This window comes from Heptranchias perlo, chromosome 4 (genome assembly GCF_035084215.1).
Source record: "Heptranchias perlo isolate sHepPer1 chromosome 4, sHepPer1.hap1, whole genome shotgun sequence".
In the NCBI taxonomy this organism is placed as follows: Eukaryota; Metazoa; Chordata; class Chondrichthyes; order Hexanchiformes; family Hexanchidae; genus Heptranchias; species Heptranchias perlo.
In genome coordinates, this window is record NC_090328.1 from 91,804,722 (window position 1) to 91,818,401 (window position 13,680).

The 13,680-nt window shown below is 41.6% G+C and overlaps 1 pseudogene; it reads right to left on the reverse strand.

Moving 5' to 3' along the window:
• Nucleotides 1-961: 961 nt before the first annotated feature.
• Nucleotides 962-2,232, reverse strand: LOC137320652 (ralA-binding protein 1-A-like; annotated as a pseudogene).
• Between the last annotated feature and the right edge of the window lie 11,448 nt (nucleotides 2,233-13,680).

The following is a 13,680-nucleotide window of genomic DNA, read 5'->3' on the forward strand; positions in this document are numbered from 1 at the left end:
CACCCTATTGTTATAAAGTAAATTATCTTCCAACTCACCATGAGCAACATTGCAGAAGATCTGTTGGTATTATATATATAAAAATTCTTGCAACTACACACACCTTCTGACCACAAACCTTCCTTAGACATTATCATGATTTTTGAGTAATACTTTTTATGTCAAAGTTTATGCTGGACATAACTATTTAAACATTTTTAATGAGAAATGCTTTGAAAGGTATGTTGACTCTTTATATAATATGAAAAGTCTATCTTCCTGTCACACTGTAGTTGAAAGTCTCTCACCATCAGTGGTGCTGTGGCACAGGTCACCAGATTCACCCACCATTTTCTTTCTCTTCAACAATTCATACTACAATTTCTGGACTTACCAAGCTTTCAATTTTTACACTTTTCCTGCAAACAATCTTTTTTTTACATCACCCATTGCCTTTTTCCTGACACCCCTCTCCCTCCTCCTTCCTCTGCTCCCCATCCCTCTGCTCCCCTCCCCCTCTCCCCATCCCCTTCCTCCTCCCTCCCCCTCTACCCCTCCCCTTCTTCCTTCCTCCCCCTCTACCCCTCCCCTTCTTCCTCCCTCCTCTTCCTTGTCTCCCCCTCCCTCCATCCTCTCCCCCTCCCCTCTCCCCTCCTCTCCCCCTTCCTTCTCTCCCCTCCCTCCCTCCCAGCCCTTCCTTCCCCACCCCCTCCCTCCCTCCCTCCCCTCCTTTGATATAATAGTTTACGATTTTGTCTGCATAACTGTCAAATGAGCAGCTGTGTTCAATTGCCTTCATGTCTAAGTCTCGAGGTGGCTTCTGCTGAACCTTTACCAACTCTGCTCCACAAAGGTAGTTGAGTTTGCTACTAGTACCCTTATTATGCACCTTTAACAGCAGCTTCAACTCAAGGTAAGGCTCCAATTCCTGAAGCTTTAGTGCACCAATACCATTTGCCCCATCCACCTTCAGTTGTCTTATTTATTCTGGATGGTAAATTATCTGTTTAGTCAGGGTAATAAACTTCCAAGAAAGTTTCCGGTAACATCCTTCTATGGTTGCAGTCCCATACTGCTCCTTGGTATTCCAACAGCAGACCATATAATGCAGCTGTGGCTTGCTTACAAGGCCATAGTCTTGATAAGTTCCTCCTAAGGCACTCACACTATCAATAACAGCCTGGGCAAACTTTGTTTCACATTCCTGCCCTTTTTGCTTCCCATAGTTTGCGCTTTAGTTCTTTTAAAATTTGCTGCACCTCCCACAACCTCTCCTCTTTGGGTAAGTCCTTTATGCCAGTTTGCAGCTTTCTGTGCCAGCAATTCAACAGAAATTCCTGCCGCCGAATTTCTTCCTTAAAGCTCTCGTGTCTCAGGCAAGGCTGGCATCATTGCCACATTAGACAAGCGAAGCGGTTTCACTACTGGCTTCAGCTCGATTTCCCCAAACAGCCCTTTGCCATGAGTGAAAAATGACTACACGATTACTGATCTGAGCAGTAGGGCTAAGAACCATGGAAATATTCTAGATATTCATTTTTGTTTCACTTTCTTTTTCAATGATTTGGTCCATATGGATGATAAGCCAAGAAAAGAGAAGGTAATTGGCTATAGGCAGTTCCTTTTGTAGCCGTTGGCATTCCTGGACTTTTTCACCCTCCGTTCCTTTTCCACATGGATCCTCAAACCGCATCATGACTTCCTTGGAAAGAACATTTTCAGGCAGCTTACAGAGGTATTGTTTCAATAAGATGGCCACCGTGTTTGCATCATAATCCTCCAGATTGGGAGACTCATGATCACTCACAACTTTTAGCTCATCAATTTGGCACCTGATGCCCTATAAATACCTTCACACTTCATACCATAGTTCTCCAAGTAGTCAATGCACTCTAGAAAAACTGCTGGCCGCTGGAGCCCATCATACAGCATAGTCCTCCCAGCAGCCTCATCCAATGGACCACCAAAGATAGGCCTGAGGGAAGACGACCTGAAATGCTTCCTGGTCTGGTCTGGAGCAGGCTTCTTCTTTTTCTCTTTCCACTGCTTAACAACCTCTGTTGCTGTTATATCTTTGGATTTTTTTCTCCTTGTGTTTTTCTTCCGTTGGCTTCTCTTTGACCTTAAAGTCTTTTTCTTCTTGGAGAAACTAGGCTTTTTGAAGATATCAATACTCTATGGCCTTTTCATCCTTGATGGGCTCTCTGCTTCATCACTTGAGCTGTCCTCCCAGAAGGCCATATACCCCTCCATTTTGGTCCACCCACCCTCCTGCTGGCTTGACCCTTGCGTTTTATTCCTCTTGCCCCAGAGGAATCTTTCTCTAATTTTCATCCTTATCTGGCCTCTGAGGTGCTGATTCTGCTTTGCATCTTTCAATTGCAGTTTTAGTGGAGGCCTTCATGCACAGACTTACTCTCTTCTAGTGCCATCTCCACTGGACTGACATCAACGGTCTCTTCACTACATACAACCTCAGTCACTCCCACTGCTGGAGTGATTTTGATGGTCTCTCTGCATCCAGCAACTTGATCTGCTCCCATCCTCTCAGCAACCACTGCAGGAGTGGCTTCCATGCACTCCTCACATTCGGTCTCATCCTTTTCCATACTGCTTGTTCGAGTAGCTTCAACAGACCCTTCACATGTAGCCTCTGGCTTTTGCTCCATCCTCTGCTGGACTGGCTTCCAAGGTCTCTTCACGTAGAGTCTCCGCTTTTTCCTCCTGGTTCTCTGTCACTTTCACCGTGGGTTTGGATCTTACTTCATTGGGCTCGGTCTCCGGTTTCTCTTCCCCCTGCTTGACTTCCTGGAGCGCCTCTTCCTCCTTCTCCACAGAAGGTATGAAGATTACAGAACTTTCTTCAACTTTTGTTGCTTCAGGTTCAGAAGTTGGGCTGATGTCAAATTCTTACTGAGCTTCTGAAATTTCTGAATTCTGCTCTGTTGAAAGCTCCAGACCATTAGTCGACTTCAGTTCTTCAGGTTGTATAATGGGTGAATCCATCACAGGTTCAAGTGTAGGTTCAGATTCTTGACCAGGTTCATCTGCTCATCCTGGGCTAACACCATTACTTTCCACTGTCAAGCCTTTTGAGAGATTTGTCTGCAACTTTCTCCTTCGCCGTGCAATTCTCGTTTACCTCAACTTCTTTTTTGCATGCATGATTTTCCCCATTAATGCTTGCTGGCCAATCCTAATCCTTCTTGCTTGACCCATCAATGCCGTTTTCCTTCTCTTTCCTTGGGCATGTGGTCTTAGACTCTGGTTTCTTCTTGTTCTGCTCGCTCCTCTCTGGAGCAGAAAACACCACGATTTCCTCTTTGATTTTGTGATGGTCCATCTTGGGCCCTGCGTTTATCTCACCGCTCACCAACTGCTCTCCTTTCACCCTCTCTGATGCTTGCTTTACTGCTCGTCTTCAGCTTTCACCCTCATGATCTAATTCTTTTCTAGTTGGAGTTCCAGAACCTTGTTAAGCCACTCCCGTTGTGCCAGTGTGGCCTGCATGAATGCTCTCTGCATTTCCCTCATGATGGTGGGACTTCACCTTTCTCAGACTGCCAAGATCCCACTTCTGACACCACGTGTAACAAGCTGATGCCGGCCCAGGACCCAGTGGTCAATTAAACATACAGACTAGATCTCCAAATAAATGCGGTTTATTCATCCATGTTGTGTCTTTACTTTCAACAATGAACAAGACAGTCATAGGTACTACTTTCCCTCCTTCCCTCCCACTCACCACCCATCCCACCATGATGGTCCATCGTTGGGTCCAGGACCTGCTATCTGCTAATTGCGAGCCCAGGCCTACCCATCCTCTTTCTCCTTGCCTCCTGTGATCTGGTGGCTCCTATAGGCTTGATTTGTGATCATCGCCAGGAAGCTGGCACTTTGGTTTGCAAAGTGCTATGAGGACCTGGAATGTGTTATAAGCACTCGTTGCCCTTTCAGAACTGCACTGTTGTTTTTACTAGCGAAGATCATAGATCAGGCCTCAGGGCAGTATGGGACTGAAGCAGGCAACAGGGAACAGACGTGCAGGCTGGGACCAGCAAATAGCAAGTAGCAGGCCCTGGCCTGATGCTGGAGCACTATGCATAGCTGGATGTGAGTGAGGAAAATACCTTTTTCATAGGTAACAGGGCATGGAAGAAAGTGGTGGAGGATATAGGTGACATCAGGGTTGTGCAGAGAAGGAGGGGGGAGGGGGAAGAGAACAGCCAGCAGCGGATAAGTCGAGGAGTGTAGGGCTAGACAGTAGAGACAACCGCAGGTCCAATAAAGATCAGCTAAGGCCTGGAGGTGGTACAGGAACATGGGAGGAGAGCAGCAAAGAGGACAGAGCATATCCTCAAACTTCCTGTCAGCAATGCCATAGGGGAGCTACTACTATCTCCTACTCTTAGATTTATATCAATATATTTAGCAGTAAAGATTGATTTTTATAAAATCTAGAGATTAGATGTAAGTGAATCATTTCCAATTGAGAGAGTTTGGTCCCAAGAGTATGTCTTGTGGTTTGAAGTTCCATGGTTCTTGCAGCAGTGCCTCTCACATTGAGACAGGGTCCCTAGGTTGCATGCTTTTATAAAATAAAATGTGCAAAAAACAGAAGTATTGCTGGAATCTCCTGACCTTGAACTGAAAAACAGTTTCAGTGAAGAATTAACTATGAAGTTGTTGATAATGAACTGCTGTAACAGTTTATTCAGGTGTTCGTATAACATTTAATGAATTGTCTGAATAACAGGCATTTACAGTTATGTGTTATGCAAATACCTGTATAAATAAGAAAACAGTAAAAAAAAATCAATATTTTGAAATATTTTTCTGATTTAATTATAAAAATTACTTTAAAGATCTAAAGCAATCATAAGTATAATGTAAAATGTCAAAAAGTAGCAAACCTATGTGTTTTCTTTTAAAATTAAAATTCCTCTCCACTTTCAAATGGGCTTGTAGTTTTCCAGCCTTGACTACCTGGTCACCCCAGGCTAAACCACCTCTTGCTGCATTCACCTTATACCCAGTATGCAGTTTCAAATAGAAAATCATACCAATGAAAAGAGTGTACTAGAAGAAACACAATAATAAAGGGGTGCCAACTGTTCTTCTATAGACTATGAGGCAGGTTTATTACCAGAGGTGGGTGGTGACAAGTGTAGTGTGAGGAGGAGGGGGAACAATCAGAAAAAATTGAATTGGAAAAAACAGAAGATAAAACGAAAAGAAATCTAATCAATGCCTCCAGTGTCTCTTCCATTTATTAGAAATATATATAACCCATTACTTAATCTTGTTGATGTCTCAATGACATTTAAATGTGTGTATATACTCGACATGAAAAGTTGGGAAAGATCGATGCACAAACAAGTACTTTTTTTTTTAATAACTTCGTAATTCATCCAATGTGAATGCCAACACGATGAGTTCTATCTTTGTACAAAAAGTATATCCACTTTAGGAATGCAGCAGTTTATTGGTGTGCTAGGCAGGAGCTTTGTGATTTCTTTTTGTCCCTGTGGAGGGGCTAAGGACAGGTCAGACAACAGTGATGAGGCAGAAAGAGCAGTAGCGTTAATTCCCAACATGGGCTGGTAAAACGACACAAAGGACTCACAAAGTGTGTTACAAACAGAATCGGCTGTGAGTGAATTCAAAACGGTAATGGTTCAACAATCTGCTGGGCAACAAAAAGGTAAAGAAAAATCAATACTTCAAAACAAGCATCTCCCCGAGTCCAAATATTTTCACCACAGCAATTTTAGCCTGCTCTTTGAAGCATGAAACAGTGTTAGCAAAAAAACAACTTCCTTCTAATCACTTAATGAAATGTGTGACCTTAATTTCCAAATGCTTTCTTTTCTTTTAATACAAAGCACCTCATTTCTCCCTCCCCCCAACATGGACACACACAAATTTAATTCCATGTACTATATCAGTAAAATACAATTTATTGTAGAGTAAAAACCTTTTACTTTGACATTTTATTTTAACATTATGCAGATGGTAATCAATTCTAGTCCAGCTTCTGTCTGTAACATAACCCATGATTAACTACCATGCAGCTGACCAATAGCCTATCACAGGATCCTTTTCTTGTCAATTCATCCAGGACTTGTCAATATTGCACTGTAATGGCTGACAGTGCTGTCTGAGGTGGAATAGGCCATATTGCCAATTTCTCCTCTCTCTTTTCCTAATGTGGTACACTCCACTATATCCAGCTGACCCTGTGAAATATAGCTATTGAAGTTAGCTGAATATCTATTGAACCGCTGGATTTATTATTTGCCCTGTAGGATCAAAGATGTGTTCGAAAAACCTATAGGAATTTTGTAAGTCAGATTTTCTGATTGATTTAATTTTAATGTTCGTAGCAATGCATAAAATAAACTGATTGGAAAATTTGTCTAATAGGCTTTTGTAATAAGATATCTCAGATTTGGGCACAAATCTGAGCCTGAAAAAATTTTTAATCAAAAGCTGCTTTTACATTGGTGCTGATTTAATTTGGAATCTGGGAGAATGGATCCATGAGTCAGCACTTGGCATTTACTCTATGAAATCCAGCTTCTTTATCCTGATGGTGGACTTCTAGATCAATGCGAAACTGGGGGTGTGGGGTGGATGTTATATTGGATAACCCCCGAAAACGGGCACAGGGATCGCTGAGCGCGATTTACCCATGCCTGTTGGTTGCGATGCAGGCAGCACGTAACATTTGTGCTTTCTGATGATTTAAATGACTGCTACGTGCGGCCAGCGCTACCTGCGCTTTTGATTGGCTGCACTCATTAGCGGGGAGCACCGATATCATGAGTGGCTAGCACCACTTAAAGGCGGCCTGTACCTCTTAAAGGGGAGGTGTACTGTGGCTGCAGGAAGTGGTGGAAGGCTTTGGTGGAAGAGGTGGACAGAAGGAGGGGCATCCTACATGAGCAGGGGGGCAGGAGGCCCTCCAGGCATATGCTTAAGAGGCAATGGAAGGAAGTAGCGATCGAGGTCAATGTCAGGAGCATAACGCCAAGAACATGGATGCAGTGCAGGAAGAAGTTCAATGGTTTGACACGAGTGGTCAAGAAGAGTGAGTTCAACTGTCAAGTGGCATCTCCTACCAACTAAGTATTAGGGATGGGCAATAAATGCTGGCCTTGCCAGTGACACCCACATCCCATGAACGAATAAAAAAAACTGCACCACTAGCCGCATCCATTGCTGTACGCACTACACCCCCCATCACCCACCTACCAACAGACTTTTTCAATCAGTACGCAACTCTTCAAATTAGATGCTTCATCTCACCCTCACACATTACCACTGTTGCAAGCCACACACCCACAACTCACAGATCACACACACTTGCAGCTATTCAGCCATGACAGCCACATCACCCAAATATCTTGCACGTGACTCACTGACACACTTTCCTCTTTCTTGCAGGAGAAGATGGCGCATAACTGGAGGCAGCAAGTGGCAGCAGCTCCATGGAATATGAACCTGCTGTCCTCTCTCAGGAGGACAGCATTCCTGCTCCTCCCACCCCCGCCACTCCACCAGTACCTTTGCTGTTACTTATCAGCCAGCCAGCCCACTCCCTGTAGAGTATTGAAACTTGATCCAAGTATAGGAAGCCTCCAAAAACACGTGCAAATGCATCAGCAGCCGGAAGAAATAATCCAGCAACTTACCTGTAACTCCTGCATGATCCCTTTAAATAGCATTGGTGGGTGGTTTCCTCCATGCCCTTTAAGTCTTGTTCAGCTTTGTGAGGTTAAGACAGTGCATTGGATGGAGTGTGGAGTTCCAAGATAGCAGCAGTCCCTTTAAATCAGTGTTGCACACCGATTCATGTCATAATCTCCCTCCTGTACATGCTGCTGACGGTTGCTAGGTACGCGCATGCAAACCCCTTTACCAAAAAGATGTCCTGCATACTTCATATCAGAAGTGTACGTGCGCATCTCTGACGCCATTTTCGGGGCTTAGTTGTCCTCGTAGCGCCTGCAAAACGGGCGCTACACGGTCCAATTTCGTCCCCTTGGTCTTTAGTTTGATATCATGCATACCAATCATCCACATTTGATGTGGACAGTCATTGGGGGTGATTTTCCATCCGGGAAAACAGGGCAAATGCTGTTTATGACCTTTTCTCTGAGGCTTCCGTGGCCCTTCCACCAAAGTGAAGACTGATGAGCTTGAGAACCCCGTGTCTGTGCTCATGAATGAAAATTGTCACAGACCGTCGCCCTATCCCTTCAGTGATGCTTCAGGGCTCCCACCCAAGTCCTGTTGTTGCTGCTGCCGTAAACTAAAGTGTCTGAACGTGGCTGCACATTGTGGGCGAGAATTCTCACAAAATCAGGGACTCCTGCCCACAATATGAAGCAATGTTCAATCGCTTTGGCTCACGGCAACAACAACAATTGGATAAGATCACCAAAGAAGGCGAGAACCTGCAGAGAGGTAGATGGAGTGGGGGTGGGGTGGGGAAGGGAGGATGAACTGAGTGAGAGTACTAGCATGAACTAGGGAGGGAGAAAAGAGTATTAGCGTAAACTTGGGGGAAATGACAGTGCCATGACAGATTGGGGGGCAAAGAAGAATGCCAAAAAGCGGGAGTTGGAAACAACAATGCCAACACAGACTGAAGGAGGGGAAAGAGGTTTTTAATCATGAACTGGGGAAAAGAGGATAGGAGATGAATTGGGCAGGGAGAAGACTACCATTGTGAACTGGGAGGATTGCAGGGAAATCAATACCTCTGTGAACTGAGTGGGAGAATTGAAAGGGATGCAGTGAACTGGGTCCAGTCAGGGTAGAATGACAATGTGTACTGTGGTGTGGCGAAGTTGGAGACGGAAATATATTGTTGAGATAACTTTTGGGGGAATGATGGCCTGGTTGTCTGTTGAAAACTCAAATATAACTAAGAAAAATCACAGGCCAGGAATTTCCTTGGAGCTGCTCCTGCTCCACTGCCGTAACTTTGTTGGAAGTATGGCAGAAACCTCATTTACATGTTTCAGATGCACCAAATAAAGTGTTAAACCGCCAACAGAACATAAATATTATGCTCTCCACACTTGTATCTCCATTCAGGCTTTCATGTTGTGCTTATTTTTCTTTCTCCAGTACAAGTGAAGAGACGTTGGGTATGCCCACAGCTTAACGTACATGTCCATATCCTACAGCACTTTCAGTGTGATTATTTGTTTTTAAAGAGTAACATTTTTTTGGAGATGTGTCAGTTTTTCTGAAGTTGATAGTTGAGCTTTTGCTAGTTTTCTTGTATGATCCATATGGCACTTAGCAATGGAAATATCAAGAGCCAACTCTCAGACACTGGTTTCCCAGTACCCATATTAAAACAGCACCAATATGAAAACTGTCTAAATTCTGTTGGTTCAATTGGACTGGTCCCAACATACATAAAATGAATTGCAAATATAATTAAAGAAAAATTGAGAAAATAAAGAAAAAAGAAGGCAAGTCCAGATTTCTCTTAAAATAATTGTGTTCATTTTGGTTTTGTCATCAATTCATTCAAAGAACATGATTAAAGGAGAATTCAGAGTTTGATCACGTTTGGTTGGTTAGGATCAAAATGAAGTTAATGCTCAGATGGAGCCTGGACCCCTCAACCTCCGGTTACACTACAGGGTATTATGATAAAGATTACAAATAGATTGCACAAAACTGAAATCTTTACACTGATTATACAAGGTATATTGAGGTGCAATTTATTGGCCAGAATTTGTTGGGAAAATAACAGCGAATTTATTTATTGTGCAAATAACTCAGCAATTTATGTCGAGGAAGAGATATGGCATGAGATGCGAATCGCCACAAATTGCTGACGATTTGCACCGCTCCACCATTAGCCTCATGAAAACAGGAGTTCGCTGTCAACTTTCCCATGAGTTTCAAGAAATTGCTGCATTTGCACTGTTAAAACGAATTAAACTCGCTGTGGAAAGTTAGAGCTAGTACTTAACGACATAAGGATCCTTTTAATGACGTGATTTATGTTCCTGCAATGCCACTCAACCTCAGAGGCCCAGAAGTGGAATAATTGAAACTGCGGCATCTCATTTCTGCAGGTAGTAAATTGTTCCGAGAGGTTTTTAAAGTTTTAAAATTGAAATTTTTTTCTTACTTTTCCTTTCTGTCTTTTTTTTCTCCCTCTTAATCCAATCTTTCTTTCCCTCTCTTTATTTCTCTTTCTGTATCTAATTTGACTAATTCAGCCTATTTCCTTCTCTGTCATTCCTCTGTTGCTTTCTCTATCTTTAAATCTCATTGGTTAAGGAGATAGACTGTTGGATCCGTCCTTCACCGAGGTCCCAGATGCCTCGTTGCCCTCGCCTCACTGCTATAAACTCGCACTTCCAGCAATTTGCGGCTAAAATTTTTTTTGAGCTGAAGGATCCAGCAAATTCTGGGCCATTATTCATAAAACATATAAACCGTAATGAGCATTTTGGGTGGGTACATGCTACTACCGGGATTTAATCTTTGACTGAAATTATCTGCCACAACTGTAGAAGGAAGAGAAGAACCTAAAGCATGTGGATTACAAAATGAACAGATTCATCACCAAAGATTCATTTTACATTGGCCGTTAAAATAAACTTGCAGTGAGGCAAGAAAGTTATAATGTGTGAGTTAATCTATGTTGTTTACATTTGCTTTACTATATATTATTGTCTGACTCATCTGCAATATTAAATTGATAATAAAGGTCAGATTAAACTGCTGAAATCAGAACGTATATCTTGTTTAATTTTGCCTGAACAAAAAGATTTCGGGATACATTTCGATCGAAATGCTGCTTAATGAATATCCGCTCCTTTATGTGATAAACATCCACACTTTCATACTTTAGAAAGGAAGTGATAATTAATCTTCCAATAACAGCTGCACATCCACACAACTTGCTATGTTATTTCTGATGCACAAAATTAAACCCCTGCTTAAAGCTACTCTGCACCGCACGGATAGGAAGGCGAAAAACAAAATAATTATGTTTCTGTAATTTGTGAAGAAGGTTTGCTCATGAAATATCAATTGCACATTCAAAAACAAAATGGCTGTATTTTGCAAGTCAAATAGTTGTAGTTCTTACCTATGCACCTTAACATTAACAAAATCACACTATCATCTCATGTAAAGAAAGAACTTGCATTTATATAGTGTCTTTCACGACCTCAGGACGTCCCAATGTGCTTTACAGCCAATTAAGTACTTTTGAAGTGTAGTCACTGTTGTAATGTAGGCTGCAAATGCCACTTTTGGGAAAATAACTATTTTAATGATGCATTTTAAAGCCCTGTAAATGCCAAATTCAGCTCTTGTTTGATGTCAAGAAGTTTTTTTTAAACTTCTAAGATTGAATAGGAAAACCAAACAGGAAAAAAGAAACTCACTCTGAAGACTATATTAAGAAATAACGACATGAGTTTGAATTTGTCTAGTATTGATTTAGACTGAACTACATAGTCATGACAAACAGGTCAAAATGAAATTAATGTGTAGTTTTGCTTATGCTATATATACAATCTCTGTACCCAAAGAGGAGGTTTATTTACACTGTGGTGCTTGGTTAAGTATCCATTGAATCATTGTCCATCCGTTCTACCAATCTACTTTGGAGTAGGTAGCAGTATAGGTACATCCTGCAGACTCCTTTCCTATCAGAATAACACGAATAAGAACAATGCATCACAAACAAGCAGCTTAAAAATGTTTTAAAAATGTAGCTGCCATTGTTACTGTGAGTTTAGTATGGGCAGCAACTACATACTTAAGAACCTCTATAGACGTCATGGAAACAAAGCAGCTAATAGTTACCATTTTGTTTTCTTCCATTTATAGGTGGATATGAAGCTGAAATGTTCACATCAATGCAAATTCAAGTATTCAGCAACATAATTCAAACAGACTCAATTTGAACGCAGCGTTCAGTTTATAGTGTTACCCTTGTTTCATAGAAACTTACAAGCATAAAAACAGAAATGAGAGATATGACACCAGGTGCCAATTAGATTAAAACGGATCTAAGGGACAGATTAACTTTGAATTTACTATAACAGCAAAAACACAAAAAATAAACAATCTCTTTAGTTTGAGAATAATAGCTTAGGGTTCAGACAAAATGGAGATTCTGTTTGACATCAATGTCTGACTTCAAGCATAATCATCACAACAAAATGGAGACACATGATGCACAATAGCTGACATTTTTGCATCTGACCCACATAAATAAACAAAAAATGGTATCAGATACAAAAGGCAGATGTGGATACAAACATATAAAAACTTAACGCTGAGATAATGCCCAACAGTATAATTATTTGGTAGAAAAACACAGAGGGAAAATGCACATCTACTTAAGAAAGCTCTCCTTTAAACACAGAGGTGCTATTGTCAGCTGTACTGAGATTGTAAGTAGGACAATTTGCACACTTTACCTTTTTTCCCCCTTAAAGTTATTATAAAATCTCTCCAGGCAGTCTTCAACAGCTTTCTGGTTTACTAGCAGAGAAGGTTTGCCTAATTATGCCACACACTGACAAACAGCATGACTGAAAGGGCAAATACACTGACAACCAAAGCTTAAATGACCTAGGAATACCACCCACTGGTGTACTGCATCTACAGTGAGATGTTGTCAGGTAAGAGGAGAACACTTCAAGTAATTTCAATGAAGATACTTACTCGCTGGCAGTCATTTCAAAGCGTTTTGCTATACATGTATATGAATTCTTTATTTGGGTCAGAATCTAACAAAAGGGTTTCTTCAATACCTCTGAAAGGGAAATCGAAGGAAAAAAGTGAACAAAGAACAGAGAGAGTAATTATGGTTGTGACATTAAGAGTTTCTGCCTTGCAAGTTTGAAACTTCTGTTAACACAGAATTAGAACACACTGATGTTGACAATCACATCATATTGTCGATGCTACTAGCTTAATATGGTCAAAAGCAGTTATGGAAAGTGTGAGACTCCTGATTTTTACTGTAAGGATGGTTTACTGACAGTTTCAGAAGTGTGATGTTCCTATAAAAATTGTTCTGTAAAGTTTGCACTTCTGAAGTTTGTTAGAAATGTTGTTCATCGGTAAAATAGTGGCATATGTGGGTTTCTTGCCAACATCTTTGATATTATCAAGTGGTATTGAAATAAAAAAAGAACTTGCATTGATATAGCGCCTTTCACGACCTCAAGATGTCCCAAAGCGTTTTATAGCCAATGAAATACTTTTGAAGTGTAGTCACTGTTGTAATGTGAGAAACACAGCAGCCAATTTGCACACAGCAAGGTCCCACAAACAGCAATGAGATAATGACCAGATAATGTGTTTTAGTGATGTTGATTGAGGGATAAATATTGGCCAGGGCACCGAAGGGAACTCCCCTGCTCTTCTTCAAAATAGTACGACTTGAGAGAGCAGATGGGGCCTTGGTTTAACATTTCATCCGATAGACGGTACCTCCGACAGTGCAGTACTCCCTCAGTACTGCACTGGAGTGTCAGCCTAGATTTTATGCTCAAGTCTCTGGAGTGGGCGTTGAACCCACAATCTTCTGACTCAGAGGTGAGAGTGCTACCAATGAGCCACAGCCAACACCTATAGCAAGCACAGTACTATCCCAATACTGGATTTTTACACAGGCTTTAGGTGCAATGTAGA